This window comes from Nerophis ophidion, linkage group LG02 (assembly GCF_033978795.1).
Source record: "Nerophis ophidion isolate RoL-2023_Sa linkage group LG02, RoL_Noph_v1.0, whole genome shotgun sequence".
Lineage (NCBI taxonomy): Eukaryota > Metazoa > Chordata > Actinopteri > Syngnathiformes > Syngnathidae > Nerophis > Nerophis ophidion.
Window position 1 is genome coordinate 45,961,416 of NC_084612.1, and position 18,597 is coordinate 45,980,012.

Sequence of the window (18,597 nt, forward strand, 5' to 3'; positions counted from 1 at the left end):
CTGCCTTCCTTGTCCAGGGTGTACTCTACCTTACTTGTCCAGGGTGCACCCTGCCTTCCTTTTCCAGGATCTACCGCGCCTTCCTTATCCAGGGTGTACACCACCTTCTTTGTCCAGGATATACCGCGTCCTCCTTGTCCAGGGTGTTCACCGCCTTCCTTGTCCAGGGTGTACCCACCGTCCTCGTCCAGGATGTACGCCGTATAACGCCTGAATGCAGCTGAGATAGGCTCCAGCACCCCCCGCAACCCCAAGCGGTGTAAATTGGATGGACGGAATGAATTTATATTCATTCATTCATATTCTCCACTTATCCGGTTAAAGGTGACATGGGCTGAAGCCTTTACCAGCTGACTTTGGGATATGAACTAGCAAACTCTTGAATGGGGTTGCTATAAAACTACAGTCATCAAGGCCGAGGACTCCACTTTGAACAGGAGAATATGTGGTTGTCATGCTGATGAGTGGACACATTACCTTCACATATGTGGTTGTCATGGTAATGACTGGACTGGACAAATCACCTCTACATATGTGGTTGTCATGGTGATGACTGGACACATGATCTTCACATATGTGGTTGTCAAAGGTGATTTCCGGACACATCACCTTTACATATGTGGTTGTCATGGTGATGAGTGGACACATCACCTTCAAATATGTGGTTGTCATGGTGATGACTGGACACATCACCTTCACATATGTGGTTGTCAAAGGTGATGTCCGGACACATCACCTTCAAATATGTGGTTTTCATGGTGATGACTGGACATGTCACCTCCTGAGTGAGTTTGTGTGTGTGTGTGCGTGTGTGTGTGAATGTGTGTGTGTGTGTGTGTGTGTGTGTGTGAGTGTGTGCGAGCGTGCGTGCGTGCGCGCGCACGTGTGTGTGTGTGTGGCCAGAAAGGCTTTAATCAAGATTAATTTCAAACAGGAGGAAAAATCCTTCATGTAATTCTCAGGTGCATTCATAAAACAATAGAGAAACATTGCTAAATCATTCAGCTCATTTGCATAATTCATTAAGATTAATCAGAGTGGTAATGTAATCACCTGGAAGCAAACTTGTTCTCACTCTGATACCAATCTACCCTTGGATTTACCTGTGTGCACCCAACAAGCCCTCATCTGTGTGAACCCAACAAACCCTCACCTGTGTGAACCCAACTCACCTTTGTGCACCCAATATACCCTCACCTGTGTGCACCCAAAATACCCTCCCTTGTGTGCACTCAACTGACCCTCACTTGTGTGCACCCAACTCACCAGTGTACACCCCAATTACCCTCACCTGTGTGCATCCATCTCACCTGTGTGCACCCACCTCACCTGTGTGCACCAATTAGACCCCAACCTGTGTAAACCCAAAATACCCTTACCTGTGTGCACACAACAGAACCTCACCTGTGTGCAACCAACTCACCTGTGTGCACCCAATAGACCCTCACCTGTGTGCACCCAACTCACCAGTGTGCACTCAACATACCCTCTCCTGTAAGTAACCAATTCACCAGTGTGCAGTGCACCCAACTGAGCCTCACCTGTGTGAACCCAACAAACCCTCACCTGTAAGCACCCAAATCACCAGTGTGCTGTGCACCCAATTGACCTTCACCTGTAGGCCCCCAAAAGACCCTCAGCTGTGTGCACCCATTAGAACCTCACCTGTGTGCACCCATTAGACCCTCCACCATGTGCACCCAAAATACCCTTACCTGTGTGCACCCAACAGACCCTCACCTGTGTGCACCCAACTCACCAGTGTGCACCCAGGGTCGCTACACACACCTTGCCTAATGACCTAATCAACACCCAGAAGAGATCACTACACACCTTGTCTAAAGACCTCATCCACACCTAGAAGAGGTCACTTCACATCTTTGCCTAATGACCTCATCCACACCCAGGAGAGATCACTACACACCTTGCCTAATGACCTCATCTACACCCAGATAAGGTCACCACACACCTTGCCCAATGACCTCATCCACACCCAGAAGAGATCACTACTTACCCCGCCTAAGGACCTCATCCACACCCAGAAGAGGTCACCACACACCACGCGTGCCTTAGTTTGGGGACCACTGGTTTAGTATATTTTTACTACCTTTTAGTACAGTGTTGTTAGCATATTTTAGTACATTTTGGCAGAGTTTACCACATTTATTTCCAAATGTTCCAAAGTACAAATACTACTCGCAGTCAAGTTGCTAATTACATTCTTGCAGCAGAGTGTCGGTCATTAGTTTGCTTGGACACACTGACGCCTCTCAAGCTGTTGATTAAAATCCTCACACTACTCCCGGCTGCAATAAAGTCCCCAGCAGACTGATGGTGATAGAAAAATAGAACAAAGATGGAAATAGTGCCTGCGGTAGTTTTGTTGTTTCTTACTTGAAAGTGGACAACATTGTTGTGCATTTCTTGGTTTGTGGTTTTACAGCAGTGTGCCCTTCTTTCTTGTCTTTTTTTGCGTAGGGTTAGGATTAAAAAGTCTATCTAAGAATGTGTTAGGTGGAGATTAAAATGTCTATATTAGGAAGTGTAGGGTTAGGATTAAAATGTCTGTATAAGGAAGTGTAGGATTAGGATTAAAAAGTCTATATAAAAACGTGTAGGGTGAGGATTAAAACGTCTATATAAGGAAGAGTAGGGTTAGGATTAAAAAGTCTATAAAAGGAAGTGTAGGGTTAGGATCAAAAAGTATGTTAAAAGACGTGTAGGGTTAGGATTAAAATGTCTATATAAGGAAGTGTAGTTATGATTAAAAATTGCATATAAAGTATGACTCTGGCTGTGTGTAAGGAGAAAGTCCAAGTCAAGGCGAGGAGCATTTCAGAATGTCTGACTTCACCAAGTCAGCAATGAAGCTCCACAAACACCATCTGCTGCCTTGGGGAGCTCACCTTGACAGGATGAAAAGTGTCGAATTATTTTCATTTGCTGCTGTCATAATGAGAGCTGACAGACTAATGAAGAAGTGCTTCATCTCCAAACAAGCAAGATGAGCTGGCAAGAAAACTCCTCTCTCCTTTAATATCCCACTTCTTAGCCTCTTCTCATTCATTTTGGCTCAAAGTTTGATTTATTTCTCCCAGCGTGGAGTGCTACAAACATGAGCACTTTATTTTGAATGGGGAGTCTAGAAGCTGAAGCCTAATGGGATCATCCCACTCAAAGCACCCAGCGTTCATGCTTGCAATTTCTCTTTTCCAACGTAATCCTGGCGTACCTCCACGTGGTGTTCTTCACGCTCGGCCAGTTTGAGCGACCATTTAGCGCGTGAATGATGATGCCAGCTGCCATGTCACTCACACTTCCTGTCTAGGCTTCCTTCTGCGTCACCGCTCGGTCTGAACTTTACAACACTTCTTCTACAAAGTGACTGTTGTCACTTGTGTTTCCTGCATGATCACAAAGCCCTGAGATCATGGCGACCTTGAAAATACACCAAGCCCTGAGGTCATCGCGACCTTAAAAATACACCAAGCCCTGAGGTCATGGCGGTGACCTTGAAAAGACACCAAGCCCAAAGGTCATGGTGGCGTCCTTGAAAAGACAACAAGCCATGACGTCATGGCATCCTTGAAAAGACACCAAGCTCAGAGGTCATGGCATCCTTAAAACAACAAGCACTGGGGTAATGGCGTCCTTGAAAAGACACCATGCCCAGAGGTCATGGCCTCCTTAAAAAGACATCAAGCACTGAGGTCATGGTGTCCTTGAAAATACACCAAACCATGAGGTCATGGCGTCCTTGAAAAGACATCAAGCCCTGATGTCATGGCTTCCTTGAAAAGAAACCAAGCCATAAGGTTATGGCATCCTTGAAAAGAAACCAAGCCCTGAGGTCATGGCGTCTTTGAAAAGAAACCAAACCCTGAGGTCATGGTGTCCTTGAAAAGACACGTAGCCCTGAGGTCATCCCGTACTTGAAAAAACACCAAGCCCTGAGGTCAAGGTGTCCTTGGAAAGTCACCAAACCCTGAGGTCACAGCGTCCTTGAAAATACATCGAGCCACAAGGTCATGGCATTCTTGAAAAGATACCAAGCTGTGAGGTCAAGGCAACCTTAAAATGATACCTAGCCCTGAGGTCATGGTGTCCTTGAAAAGACACCAAGCCCTGAGGTAATGCCGTCCTTGAAAAGACACCAACACCTGATGTCATCGCCTCCTTGAAAAGAAAACAAGCCCTAAGGTTATGGCATCCTTGAAATATTTATTTATTTATATGACAAGGTGTGTTAGGGAGTGACAAGGTGGGTTAGGGAGTTGACGAGCTGGGTTAGTAAATATATTTATTTATTTATATGACAAGGTGGGTTAGGGAGTTGACAAGCTGGGTTAGAGTGTTGACAATGTATCTCCACAAGCTAGTAGGTATTTAACGTTAGCGCTTATAATAACAACATTCCAAAAAACACAATAGACACAATACACACAATAGACACAATAAACCCAATAGATACAACTGACTGAAGTTACCTCGTACAACATCAGAGGTCTCCAAGTGGACCTGTGAAACTCCATCTTTGGTTACCTGACTAAACTTTATCAACCTACTCAGTGGCCTGGTGATTTGAGTGTCCGCCTTGAAATCGGTTGGTTGTGAGTTCAAACCCCAGCCGAGTCATGCCAAAGACTATAAAAATGGGACCCATTACCACTCTAGTATCAAGGGTTGGAATTGGGGGGTTAAATCACCAAAAATTATTCCCAGGTGTGGCCACCGCTGCAACCCACTGCTCCCCTCACCTCCCAAGGGGTGATCAAGGGTGATTGGTCAAATGCAGAGAATAATTTCGCCACACCTAGTGTTTGTGTGTGTGAGACAATCATTGGCACAACACTTTAACGTTAAAGTTAGCTGGTGCAACATTAGGGGTCTCCAAGTGGGCCTGTGAAACTCCATCTTTGTTTACCTGAATGAATTTAGCTGGTGCAACATCAGAGTCTTCAAGTGGACCTGAGTGATTCATCCTAATGACTCATCAAAGTCAGACACTCACCATGGGAGCCAAGAGTGATTAAAGATGTGTAGCGGCCCACCAGGTAGGAGGAAACCTCCTGTAGCAGATGTGCTTACTAATTATCCACTCACACAATCCCTCTGCTGGGATGCTGGTCAGTCATTCTTTTTCTGAGAATGTCCTGGTCTTCTTTATTTGGTTTCATCTGGCCATCTGTGGAGAGTAGATGGGCCAACCTAGATCAACACCACTTGCTTCTTTTTGGAAACATCACAAGGCTTGTTCTGAATATGTTTCTAGGCCAAGTATATTCAACTGCTGGCTTGCGGGCAACATCTGGCCCACCAAAGATTTTCATTTTGCCTGCCAAACATCCCCCAACTAGACTTGATGATTGAAACTAGGGTTGACCATGTGTGCAGTACTCCTACCACCCTGCAGGGGGCAACAGTGAAGCACATGTGTGCAGTACTCCCGTCACCCTGCAGGGGGCAACAGTAAGACACATGTGTGCATTACTCCTGCCACCCTGCAGGGGGCAACAGAAGGGGCACATGTGTCACAGTGACGCAGCAGTGGGAGAGCAGAAGAAGACTAATCATTCAAACCTGGAAACAAATCAAAATAAAACGTCCATTGTGTATGTTACATTATTTATGTAACATACACAATGAACATTATGTATGAAAAGTACACCATTTTAATGTTTATTTTATGTTTATATTTTCAGTCTTGCAAAGCTAAAATAAGGGAGAAGTGTAAAGAAATAAAATTAAGGAACAATCCTCAACAAAAACTGGAGCTTCTGTGTCATCATGCTGTTAACTATCTGCACATGCTGCAAAAGAGTAGCGAGGGTAGAATAATGAATTGTGTGAAAGTCGATGTGTTTACTTTGTAATTAAACAAAGTCACTTTCTGATGAAACTTCCACATTTCAATGTGTATCCCCTAAGCCCTTGGGCTCTTGAAAGTGTGCCCCTCTGCCTGATGTAGTTGAATAGTCCTCGTGTAGGTTATGTCAAATATGGAGCATATTTATGGAGTTATGAGCAGCTGAGATAGGCTCCAGCATACCCCGCAACCCTGAAAGGAACACGTGGTAGAAAATGGAGGGGATGGACGGAGTCACCAGAAGGTGGCGCTGTAATATTTTGAAGCAGTTGGGTGAAAGTAGAATTTAATATTGTGTTTACTCGGTTCTTTTTCTCGGCAGCCTCTCCTGTGAAAGTTTAAGCCAGATGCTGGAGCCCTCACAAGCTGACTTCCTAAACTCCCACATCGTGAGGTTTTTAGCAATAAGAAGTAAAATGATAACCTGTCTAGACTTGAGGTTTTTTCATCAAGCATGGAGTGAGAGTTTAATAATTTATAAACCCATGCTTACCTTAGCTAGAGCTAAATACTACTCAAATCTCATCCTCCTAAAAAAAAACAATCTTATATATTTGTTCAGTACAGTAGCATCAATAACCCAGCATAGGACCCCTCCCAGTAACTCCACCCACTCGGCAGATGACTTTATGAATTTCTTTAATAAGAAAATGTAACTCATTAGAAAGGAGATTAAAGACAACACATCCCAGCTACAACTGGGCCTTAATAACACAGATACAAATGTACATACGACGGATATTGCCATCCAAAATAGTATCTCTCTTTTTGAAGAAATAACATTAGAGGAACTCCTACGTTGTGTAAATGGGATAAAACCAACAACATGTTTATTTGACCCACTTCCTGGGAAACTTATCAAGGAACTGTTTGTAATATTAGGACCATCAGTGCTAAATATTGTAAACTTAATCACTTTCCCCTAGCATTCAAAAAAGCGGTTATTCATCCTCTGCTCAAAAGACCTAACCTCGATCCTGACCTCATGGTAAACTAATACTGTCTCACCTTCCCTTTATTTCGAAAATCCTCGAAAAAATTGATGAACAGCAGCTAAATGAACACTTAGCGTCTAACAATCTTTGTGAAACCTTTCAACCCGATTTCAGGGCAAATCACTCTACGGACACAGCCCTCGCAAAAATGACTAATGATCTATTGCTAACGATGAATGCTGATGCATTATTCATGTTGCTGCTTATTGATCTTAGCGCTGCTTTCCATACCGTCCATCATAATATTTTATTAGACCGCATCAAAACACGTCTTGGTATGTCAGACTTAGCCTTGTCTTGGTTTAACTCATATCTTACTGACAGGATGCAGTGTGTCTCCCATAACAATGTGACCTCGATTTGAGGTACCGAACTCTCCTGATGGAATCAATAAAGTACTATCAATCCATCTATCTATCTATCTATCTATCTATCTATCTATCTATCTATCTATCTATCTATCTATCTATCTATCTAGCTATCTATCTATCTATCTAAGGTAACTTGTGGAGTTCCCCAGGGTTCGGTTCTTGGCCCTGCAGTAAATCTACAGTAAATGCTGCCGCTAGGTGAAATCATACGCAAATACGGTGGTAGCTTTAACTGTTATGCTGATGAGAGCCAACTTTACATGCCCCTAAAACTGACCAACACACCGGATTGTAGTCAGCTGGAGGCGTGTCTTAATGAAATTAAACAATGGATGTCCACTAACTTTTTTGCAACTCAACGCCAAGAAAACGGAATTGCTGATTATCAGTCCTGCTAGACACCGACGCCCATTTAACAATACCACGTTAACATGTGACAACCAAACAATTACACAAAGCGACTCGGTAAAGAATCTGGGTATTATCTTCGACCCAACTCTCTCATTTGAGTCACACATTAAGAGTGTACTAAAACGGCCTTCTTTCATCTCCGTAATATTGCTAAAATGTGTTCCATTTTTGTCCACTAGCAACGCTGAGATTATTATTCATGTGTTCATTACGTCTACTCTCGATTACTGTAACCTATTATTTTCGGGTCTCCCCATGTCTAGCATTAAAAGATTACAGTTGGTACAAAATGCGGCAGCTAAACTATTGACAAGAACAAGAAAATTTGATCATATTACACCTATACTGTAAATACCTCTATATACCTATATACATACATACTGGCTCACCTGCACTGGCTTCCTGTGCACTTAAGATGTGACTTTAAGGTTTTACTACTTACGTATAAAATACTACACGGTCTAGCTCCATCCTATCTTGCTGATTGTATTGTACCATATGTCCCGGCAAGAAATCTGCCTTCAAAGAACTCCTGTCTATTAATGATTCCCAGAGCCCAGAAAAGTCTGCGGGCTATAGAGAGTTTTCTATTGGGGCTCCAGTACTCTGGAATACCCTCCCGGTAACGGTTGGAGATGCTAACTCAGTAGAAGCATTTAAGTCCCATCTTAAAACGCATTTGTATACTTAAATAGACCCCCTTTTTAGACCAGTTGATCTGCCCTTTCTTTTCTTTTCTGCTCTGACTCCCTCTCCCTTATGGACGGGGAGGGGGGGGGGGGGGGGGGTGGCACCAGGTCCGGTGGCCATTGATGAAGTTCTGGCTGTTCAGAGTCGGGACCTGGGGTGGACCGCTCCCCTGTGCATCATGGGGACGTCTCCGCGCTGCTGACCTGTCTCCGCTCAAGATGATCTCCTGCTGGCCCCACTATGGACCGGACTCTCACTATTATGTTAGATCCACTATGGACTGGACTCTCTCACAATAATGTTAGATCCACAATGGACTGGACTCTCACAATATTATGCTAGATCCACTCGACGTCCATTGCACCAGTCGCCCAGGGGGGTCTCCTTCAAGGTTTTTCATTGTCATCCCATTGGGTTGAGTTTTTTCTCGTCATGATGCGGGATCTGAGCCGAGGATGTCATTGTGGATTGTGCAGGCCTTTGAGACACTTGTGATTTAGGTCTATGTAAGTAAACATTGATTGATTGATTGATTGATTGATTGATTGGTTGATTGATTGATTGACCAGGGCTGAGGAACAGGACTGTCTAGACCAGGGCTGTGGAACAGGTTTTCAATGATTGTTGTCCCGAGTTCAATCTCGGGCTCTGGATCTTTCTGTGTGGAGTTAGCATGTTCTCCCCGTGACTTTGTTGGTTCCCTCCGGGTACTCAGACTTCCTCCCTTCACCCAAGACATGCACCTGGGGATAGGCCCCTCCCACCTTCAAAGACATGCACCTGGGGATAGGCCCCTCCCACCTTCAAAGACATGCACCTGGGGATAGGCCCCTCCCACCTCCAAAGAAATGCCCCTGGGGATAGGTTGTTTGGCAACACTAAATTGGCCCTAGTGCGTGAATGTGAGTTGGCCCTGTGATGAGGTGGTGACTTGTCCAGGTTGTAACCCGCCTTCCGCCCGAATGCATCTGCTATATGTTCCAGCACCCCCTGCAACCCCAAAAAGGACAAGCGGTAAAAAATGGATGGATGGATGGATGGCCTGCCCTCACGGGGCCGTGAATATAATATATAATATTTATTTATGTATTATTTACATAACACCATCATGATATTATTTATGTATTATTTACGTAACACCATCATGATATTATTTATGTATTATTAACGTAACACCATCATGATATTGTTTATGTATTATTTCCGTAACACCATCATGATATTATTTATGTATTATTTACGTAAAACCATCATGATATTGTTTATGTATTATTTACATAACACCATCATGACATTATTTATGTATTATTTACATAACACCATCATGATATTATTTATGTATTATTTACGTCAACTGTCAAAAACAATCTGCACATTTATTTGTGAGAAACTTCCTTTTCAGTTGCCGATGTTAGCAGAACATTTCTGATAGTTTTCACAGGATGTTACTGTCATTTTTATTTTCTTAATTTTTTAAGGCATTTCAAGTTCTGGCAAATCAGTTACAGTTTTTCAGCATACAATCCATGTTGTATTTTATGCTGTACAATTTCATGGATGAGTTGCTTTGAGTCAAGGAGGCATTTATTTTTATTTTAAAAAACAAATGCGATGTATGATTATATATTATTTGTTGCATGAACACCAAATATTTGGAACCATGAATCGTTGCATTTTTCCTTACGCCTTGATCCCTGCGGCTTATAAAACGGTGCTGCTAAATATCTTGGCTAAAGAGCACAATTGAATAAAGTCTTCAACACCCACAGAGACACAGCAAAGGTGTGTCATTGTGTGTGCCGGGGCGCCATCCGGTGGACCAGTTCACTGACTGCAGGTCCTGCTGGTTGAAAATGTACTCCCGGTTTTGTCTTTGAACCGTAAGTATTAGTCCGTAATGTTTTTGCTGGGTGGAACTCTTACATCCGTCCCGTTTGTTGGTTTTACAAAATAAACAATCAAAGAATTTGTGGTTGAAGTCTGCAGAAGTGTTTTTGTCAGAAGTGCTACTGACACTTTGGTTGTGTGTTTTTACAATCAATTCCTGTCCTGGTGCTCTTGTTTTGTCACTGTTCCCTGTTTGCACTCTGTGTTTACAATCACTTCCTGTCCCGATGCCCTTGTTTTGTCACTGTTTCCTGTTTGCACTCTGTGTGTACAATCACTTCCTGTCCTGGTGCTCTTGTTTTGTCACTGTTTCCTGTTTGCTCTCTGTGTTTTGCAGCACCTTTACTTTCTGTTCCATGTCCTGTCAGCACACCTGTTCCTGGTTTATTTAAGTTCTATTCAGTTCCACTTGGGTCCGCCTTCACTTGGATCTTTCTTGCTATTCCTTTTGACACAGAACCTTGGTGTGTGTTTTGGTTCCATGCCTCCTTCTAGGCAATACGTATCTTTTACTTGCATTCCACTTGCCGTTCTCTGCACCCTGGGGTCAGGCATCAACAACACTCATCTCCCCGTGACACTGTTCATGCATATTTGGATGTGTTATCATGATGTAATCAAGCTAGCGTTGTTAGCATTAGCTAATATGCTAACACATTTACAAGTATCTGTGTTTGTATTAATAACTTACAACCACATTTTTTTGTGTTGTTTCACTTTCACTAATTCCTCAGTAAATTCACCAAAACATCAGCGTGGAGTTATTGAATCTGTTTAGCTGATTGGAGAGCTAGCTTGCGCAGCTAGCGGGTCCATGACCATAAATTCTGTTTTGTTTGATCTGCCGTTTTACTGCCCTGTTTACAGACATTGTTTGGAAACAATTAAGGGCAGTAAATAAATATTTACTAAATATTTCTTACCAAATAATTATAGTTTTCCACTGCTGTAAAATGATGACTGGCTACAGCAGCCATTCTCAAACTGCGGTACAAGTATAAGGAGTGATACGTGGGCTCCATCTTGTGGTACGCCAAATAATACCTTGATTAAAGAAAACTGTTTAATTGTCCTATATTCAAACAGTGTCACTGTTCAAACTGTGTGTCATCTTCAAGTGGTTAGAAACATCACATATACTTTTTAAATAAAACATTTGCTTTCTTTTTAATGGTGGTATTTGATTATTACTTAGGTCTACCACACCACTGTATTTAGTGTAGACATTAGGGTGGTACTTAATGAATACTTAGGTCTACTACACTACTGTATTTTAATGTTGTCATTATGGTGGTACTTAATGAATATTTAGGTCTACTAGATTACTGTATTTAATGTTGTCATTATGGTGGTACTTAATGAATACTTAGGTCTATTACATTACTGTATTTTAATGTTGTCATTATGGTGGTACTTAATGAATATTTAGGTCTACTACGTTACTGTATGTAGTGTTGTAATTATGGTGGTACTTAATGAATAATTAGGTCTACTGCACTACTCTATTTTAATGTTGTTATTATGGTGGTACTTAAAGCCCTACTGAAACCCACTACTACCGACCACGCAGTCTGATAGTTTATATATCAATGATGAAATATTAACATTGCAACACATGCCAATACGGCCGGTTTAGTTTACTAAATTTCAAATTTAAATTTCCTGCGATGTATCCTGTTGAAAATGTCGCGGAATGATGACGCTTATGTTGAGGCGTGTTTGTGATGTTATTGGTTGAAGCAGACATTTTAGCCCAGCACCACTCACGGCTAAAAGTCGTCTGCTTTAATCGCATAATTACACAGTATTTTGGACATCTGTGTTGCTGAATCTTTTGCAATTTGTTCAATTAATAATGGAGACTATAAAGAAGAATGCTGTTGATGGAAACCGGTGGATTGCAGCTGCCTTTAGCAACCAAAATACAGCCGGTGTTTCTTTGTTTGTTGTGAAGCTTTAATATGGAACAAAGCGGTGAAGAACATGTTTCTCTACCACATGTCAACCGGCAAGTTTTTGGATGAGACAATTGTGATATTAAGTCGGCTCTTACCGGAAACTTGAGCGGAGTTTGCGTCCTCCTGCACCAGCTGTAGAAAAGGCAGCTGTGACTTTCTTGGCTCCTCTATATGGCTTCCCTCAGAGACACTGGCGGTCACCGCAGCCCTCTGACTCTCTGGTATGACTTTATGATCCCACTAAAACACTAGTAACACAATAATCAGATAAGGGATTTTCCAGATATATCCTAGTAAATGTGTCTAATAACATCTGAATCGCTCCCACTGCCGTCGCCTTTTTTTTCTTTTTTCTAGTGCTTCACTCTAACTTTCCTCTTCCACGAATCTATCATCCTCGCTTAAATTAATGGGGAAAATCGTCGCTTTCTCGGTCCGAATCGCTCTTGCTGCTCGTGGCTATGATTATAAACAATGTGAGGATGTGAGGAGCCTTACAACCCGTGACGTCATGCGCACATCGTCTGCTACTTCCGGTAAAGGCAAGGCATTTTTATTAGCGACCAAAACTTGCGAACTTTTTCGTCGATGTTTTCTACTAAATCCTTTCAGCAAAAATGTGGCAATATCGCGAAATGATCAAGTATGACACAGAATTGACCTGCTATCCCCATTTGAATAAGAAGATCTCATTTCAGTAGGCCTTTAATGAATACTCAGGTCTACTACACTACTGTATGTAATGTTGTCATCATGATGGTAGTTTTGACAGCCCTCACTTTGTTTTTGTGCAAAAGGAAAGAATGAAGACATGAGTTGAATAAGAAAGTATTATGTTTGATTTTGAATTACAGTTGGATACATCACAATGTGGCGGTCCAGATGTGGCCCTCGGACCTGGAGTTGGACCCCTGTGGTCTGGAGTCTAGACCGTCTAGCATGCCTGAGGCAACATTCGCCTGTCCAACTGATGCACGCCATCAGCAGCACAGATGGAGGCGGGACTAGGTCCACCACGATGATATCAGGACACGCTTCACTGCCGCTCCAAGTCGTGTCCACGTGAGCCCGAGTCCTTTGGAGGAGCGCAGGAAGGTCAAGGCTGCTGGCGGGAGGAGGCAGAAGAAATATTGTCCTGACATGATGTGGACCGACTCTGGAGACCTCGGGCCTGTTTTACATGAGAGATGTTGGCTGAGGAAAGAGCCACAGTCAGAGGAGGTGCTAAGGTCTACTGGAGGGAAACGTCTTGTCCACAGGATCTTACAGCTCTGGAATGTTCCTCAATCAATCAATGTTTATTTATATAGCCCTAAATCACAATTGTCTCAAAGGGCTGCACAAGGCACAACGATATCCTCGGTTCAGAGCCCACATAAGGGCAAGGAAAACAACCCAGTGGGATGTCGATGAGGATGACTATGAGAAACCTTGGAGAGGACCGCAAACGTGGGATGCAATGGACGTCGAGTGGGTCTAACATAATATTGTGAAACTTCAGTCCATTGTGGATGTAACATAATAGTGAGAGTCCAGTCCATAGTGGATCTTGCATAATAATGTGAGAGTCCAGTCCATAGTGGATATAACATAATAGTGTGAGTGTCCAGTCCATAGTGGATCTAACATAATAGTGAGAGTCCAGTCCATAGTGGATCTAACATAATAGTTTGAGAGTCCAGTCCATGGTGGATCTATCATAATAATGAGAGTCCAGTCCATAGTGGATCTAACATAATAGTGTGAGAGTCCAGTCCATAGTGGATCTAACATCGTAGTGTGAGAGTCCAGTCCATAGTGGATCTAATATAAAAGTGAGAGTCCAGTCCATAGTGGATCTAGAATAATAATGTGAGAGTCCAGTCCATAGTGGATCTGACATAACAGTGAGAGTCCAGTCCATAGTGGATCTAACATAATAGTGTGAGAGTCCAGTCCATAGTGGATCTAACATATTAGTGTGAGAGTCCAGTCCATAGTGGATCTAGCATAATAGTTTGAGAGTCCAGTCCATAGTGGATCTAACATAATAGTTTGAAAGTTCAGTCCATAGTGGATCTAACATAATATTGAGAGTTCAGTCCATAGTGGATCCAACATAATAGTGTGAGAGTCCAGTCCATAGTGGATCAAGATAAAAGTGTGAGAGTCCAGTCCATAGTGGATCTGACATAACAGTGAGATTCCAGTCTATAGTGGATCCGACATAACAGTGAGATTCCAGTCCATAGTGGATCTGACATAACAGTGAGAGTCCAGTCCATAGTGGATCTAGCATAATAGTATGAGAGTCCAGTCCGTAGTGGATCTAACAAAATAGTGTGAAAGTTCAGTCCATAGTGGATTTAACATAATAGTGTGAGAGTCCAGCCCATAGTGGATCTAACATAATAGTGTGAGAGTCCAGTCCATCGTGGATCTAACATAAGAGTGAGAGTCCAGTCCATAGTGGATCCATCATAATAATGAGAGTCCAGTCCAGAGTGGATCTAACATCGTAGTGTGAGAGTCCAGTCCATAATGGATCTAATATAAAAGTGAGAGTCCAGTCCATAGTGGATCTAGAATAATAATGTGAGAGTCCAGTCTATAGTGGATCTAGCATAATCGTATGAGAGTCCAGTCCGTAGTGGATGTAACATAATAGTGTGAAAGTTCAGTCCATAGTGGATTTATTATAATAGTTTGAGAGTCCAATCCATAGTGGATCTAACATAATAGTGTGAGAGTCCAGTCCATAGTGGATCTTACATAATAGTGTGAGAGTCTAGTCCATAGTGGATCTAACGTAATAGTGTGAGAGTCCAGTCCATAGTGGGGCCAACAGGAGACCATCTCGAGTGGAGACGGGTCAGCATGGCAAACATGTCCCCAACCGATGCACAGGCAAGCGGTCCACCCCGGGTCCCGACTCTGGACAGCCAGCACTTCATCCATGGCCGCCGGACCTGTCCCCCCCTCCACCTCGCAGAGGAGAAAAAAAACAAACGGCAGATCAACTGGTCTATAAAGGCGGTCTATTTAAAGACTAGAGTATACAAATGAGTTTTAATACGGGACTTAAATGAAAAACTTCTTCACTCTACAAGCTGACAGTGTGAGACAAGCTCTTCTCATGTAAGATCTTCACAGCATATGTTGGCAATTCTTTGTTGCAGGCCTCCATAAACAAATGGAATGTCTGCTGAAGTCCTTGAGGAGAACCACCACTGTGTTTCCTGGACAGAAACCAGGCTCAGACCCGGACTGTCCTCATACTCAAGTGGAAAGTGTTTTTTTTATTTTTATTTCCACCTCAACTTTTCATTCATGAATATGTGGAGATACCAAGTATCTGTCAGGCCTTAAGTTGTGAGCAGTATGTACCCTACAGTCATCTGAGCTGCTGAGTGGTGTAGCGAGCACCGCAGTAAACACCCTAAACACGCTAGGTGGTGTAGTGAGCGCTGTGGTAAACGCTATAAACACGCTAGGCATACTTGCCAACACTCCCGGATTTTCCGGGAGACTCCGGAAATTCTTCGCCTCTCCCGAAAACCTCCCGGGACAGATTTTCTCCCGAAAATCTCCCGAAATTCAGGCGGAGGTGGAGGCCACGCCCCCTCCAGCTCCATGCGGACCTGAGTGAGAACAGCCTGTTTTCACGTCCGCTTTCCCACAATATAAACAGCGTGCCTGCCCAATGACGTTGTAATTGTAGAATGATCGAGGGCCAGTTCTTGGTTTCTTATGTGGGTTTATTGTTAGGCAGTTTCATTAACATCCTCCCAGCGCGGTAACAACACACAACAACAGCAGTCACGTTTTCGTCTACCGTAAAGCAGTTTGTTTGCCATGAACAGCAATGTTGTGACACTCCTAAACAGTACAATACTGCCATCTACTGTACATGCATATGGTTAGAAAAATAGTGACAGAGAATAGAACAAAGATGGACGATTCAACCCTTAACTCAACAATGAATAGATGAATGTTATGTGTGTATATGATTAAGTAAATGAACACTGAAATTCAAGTATCTCTTTTATTTATATATGTAAATATATATATATATATATATATATATATATATATATATATAATAAAATAAATATATATATATATACATATATAGCTAAAATTCACTAAAAGTTGAGTATTTCTTATATATATATACATATATATATATATATATATATATATATATATGTATATATATATATATATATATATATATATATATATATATATATATATATATATATATACTGTATATGGAATACTTGACTCTTAACCATGCCCCCAACCACGCCCCGCCCCCAAAGGGCATGTTCACGACTGTGTTACATCACCTTTTCTTTCAACAACACTAAATAAACGTTTAGGAACTGAGGAAACTAATTGTTGAAGCTCTGAACATTATAATTCTTTCTCATTCTTGTTTTATGTAGAGTTTCAGTCATTCAACAGTCCGGGATCTCCGCCGTCGTATTTTTCGCTTCATAATGCGCCACACATTTTCGATGGGAGACAGGTCTGGAATGCAAGCGGGCCAGGAAAGTACCCGCACTCTTTACTACGAAACCACGCTGTTGTAACATGTGGCTTGGCATTGTCTTGATGAAATAAGCAGGGGCATCCATGATAACGTTGCTTGGATGACAACATATGTAGCTCCAAAACCTGTATGGACCATTCAGCATTAATGGTGCCTTCACAGATGTGAAAGTTACCCATGCCTTGGGCACTATTGCACCCCCATATCATCACAGATGCTGGCTTTTGAGCTTTGCGCCTACAACAATCCATCCATCCATCCATCCATCCATCTTCTTCCGCTTATCCGAGGTCGGGTCGCGGGGGCAACAGCCTAAGCAGGGAAACCCAGACTTCCCTCTCCCCAGCCAATTCGTCTAGCTCTTCCCGGGGGATCCCGAGGCGTTCCCAGGCCAGCCGGGAGACATAGTCTTCCCAACGTGTCCTGCGTCTTCCCCGTGGCCTCCTACCAGTTGGACGTGCCCTAAACACCTCCCTAGGGAGGCGTTCGGGTGGGATCCTGACCAGATGCCCGAACCACCTCATCTGGCTCCTCTCAATGTGGAGGAGCATCGGCTTTACATTGAGTTCCTCCCGGATGGCAGCGCTTCTCACCCTATCTCTAAGGGAGAGCCTCGCCACACGGCGGAGGAAACTCATTTCGGCCGCTTGTACCCGTGATCTTATCCTTTCGGTCATGACCCAAAGCTCATGACCATAAGTGAGGATGGGAACGTAGATCAACCGGTAAATTGAGAGCTTTGCCTTCCAGGTCAGCTCCTTCTTCTCCAGAACGGATCGGTACAACGTCCGCATTACTGAAGATGCCGCACCGATCCACCTGTCGATCTCACGATCCACTCTTCCCTCACTTGTGAACAAGACTCCTAGGTACTTTAACTCCTCCACTTGGGGCATGGTCTCCTCCCCAAACCCGGAGATGGCATTCCACCCTTTTCCGGGCGAGAACCATGGACTCGGACTTGGAGGTGCTGATTCTCATTCCGGTCGCTTCACACTCGGCTGCGAACCGATCCAGTGAGAGCTGAAGATCCCGGTCAGATGAAGCCATCAGGACCACATCATCTGCAAAAAGCAGAGACCTAATCCTGCGGTCACCAAACCGGAACCCCTCAACGCCTTGACTGCGCCTAGAAATTCTGTCCATAAAAGTTATGAACAGAATCGGTGACAAAGGACAGCCTTGGCGGAGTCCAAGCCTCACTGGAAAAGTGTCCGACTTACTGCCGGCAATGCGGACCAAGCTCTGGCACTGATCGTACAGGGAGCGGACCGCCACAATAAGACAGTACGATACCCCATACTCTCTGAGCACTCCCCACAGGACTTCCCTAGGGACACGGACGGTCAAATGCCTTCTCCAAGTCCACAAAGCACATATAGACTGGTTGGGCAAACTCCCATGCACCCTCAAGAACCCTGCTGAGAGTATAGAGCTGGTCCACAGTTCCAAGACCAGGAAGCAAACCACACTTTTCCTACTGAATCCGAGGTTCGACTATCCGCCGTAGCCTCCTCTCCAGTACACTTGAATAAACCTTACCGAGAAGGCTGAGGAGTGTGATCCCCCTCCGGTCCCCCTTCTTAAAGAGAGGAACCACCACCCCGGTCTGCCAATCCAGAGGTACCGCCCCCGATGTCCACACGATGCTGCAGGGTCTTGTCAACCAAGATAGCCCCACAGCATCCAGAGCCTTAAGGAGCCCCGGGCGGATTTCATCCACCCCTGGGGTGATTCTCAAAGCGCATAGCGCCTACAACAATCCGGATGGTTATTTTCCTCTTTGTTCCGGCTGACACCACGTCCACAGTTTCCAAATATCATTTGAAATGTGGACTCGTCAGACCACAGAATACTTTTCCACTTTGCATCAGTCCATCTT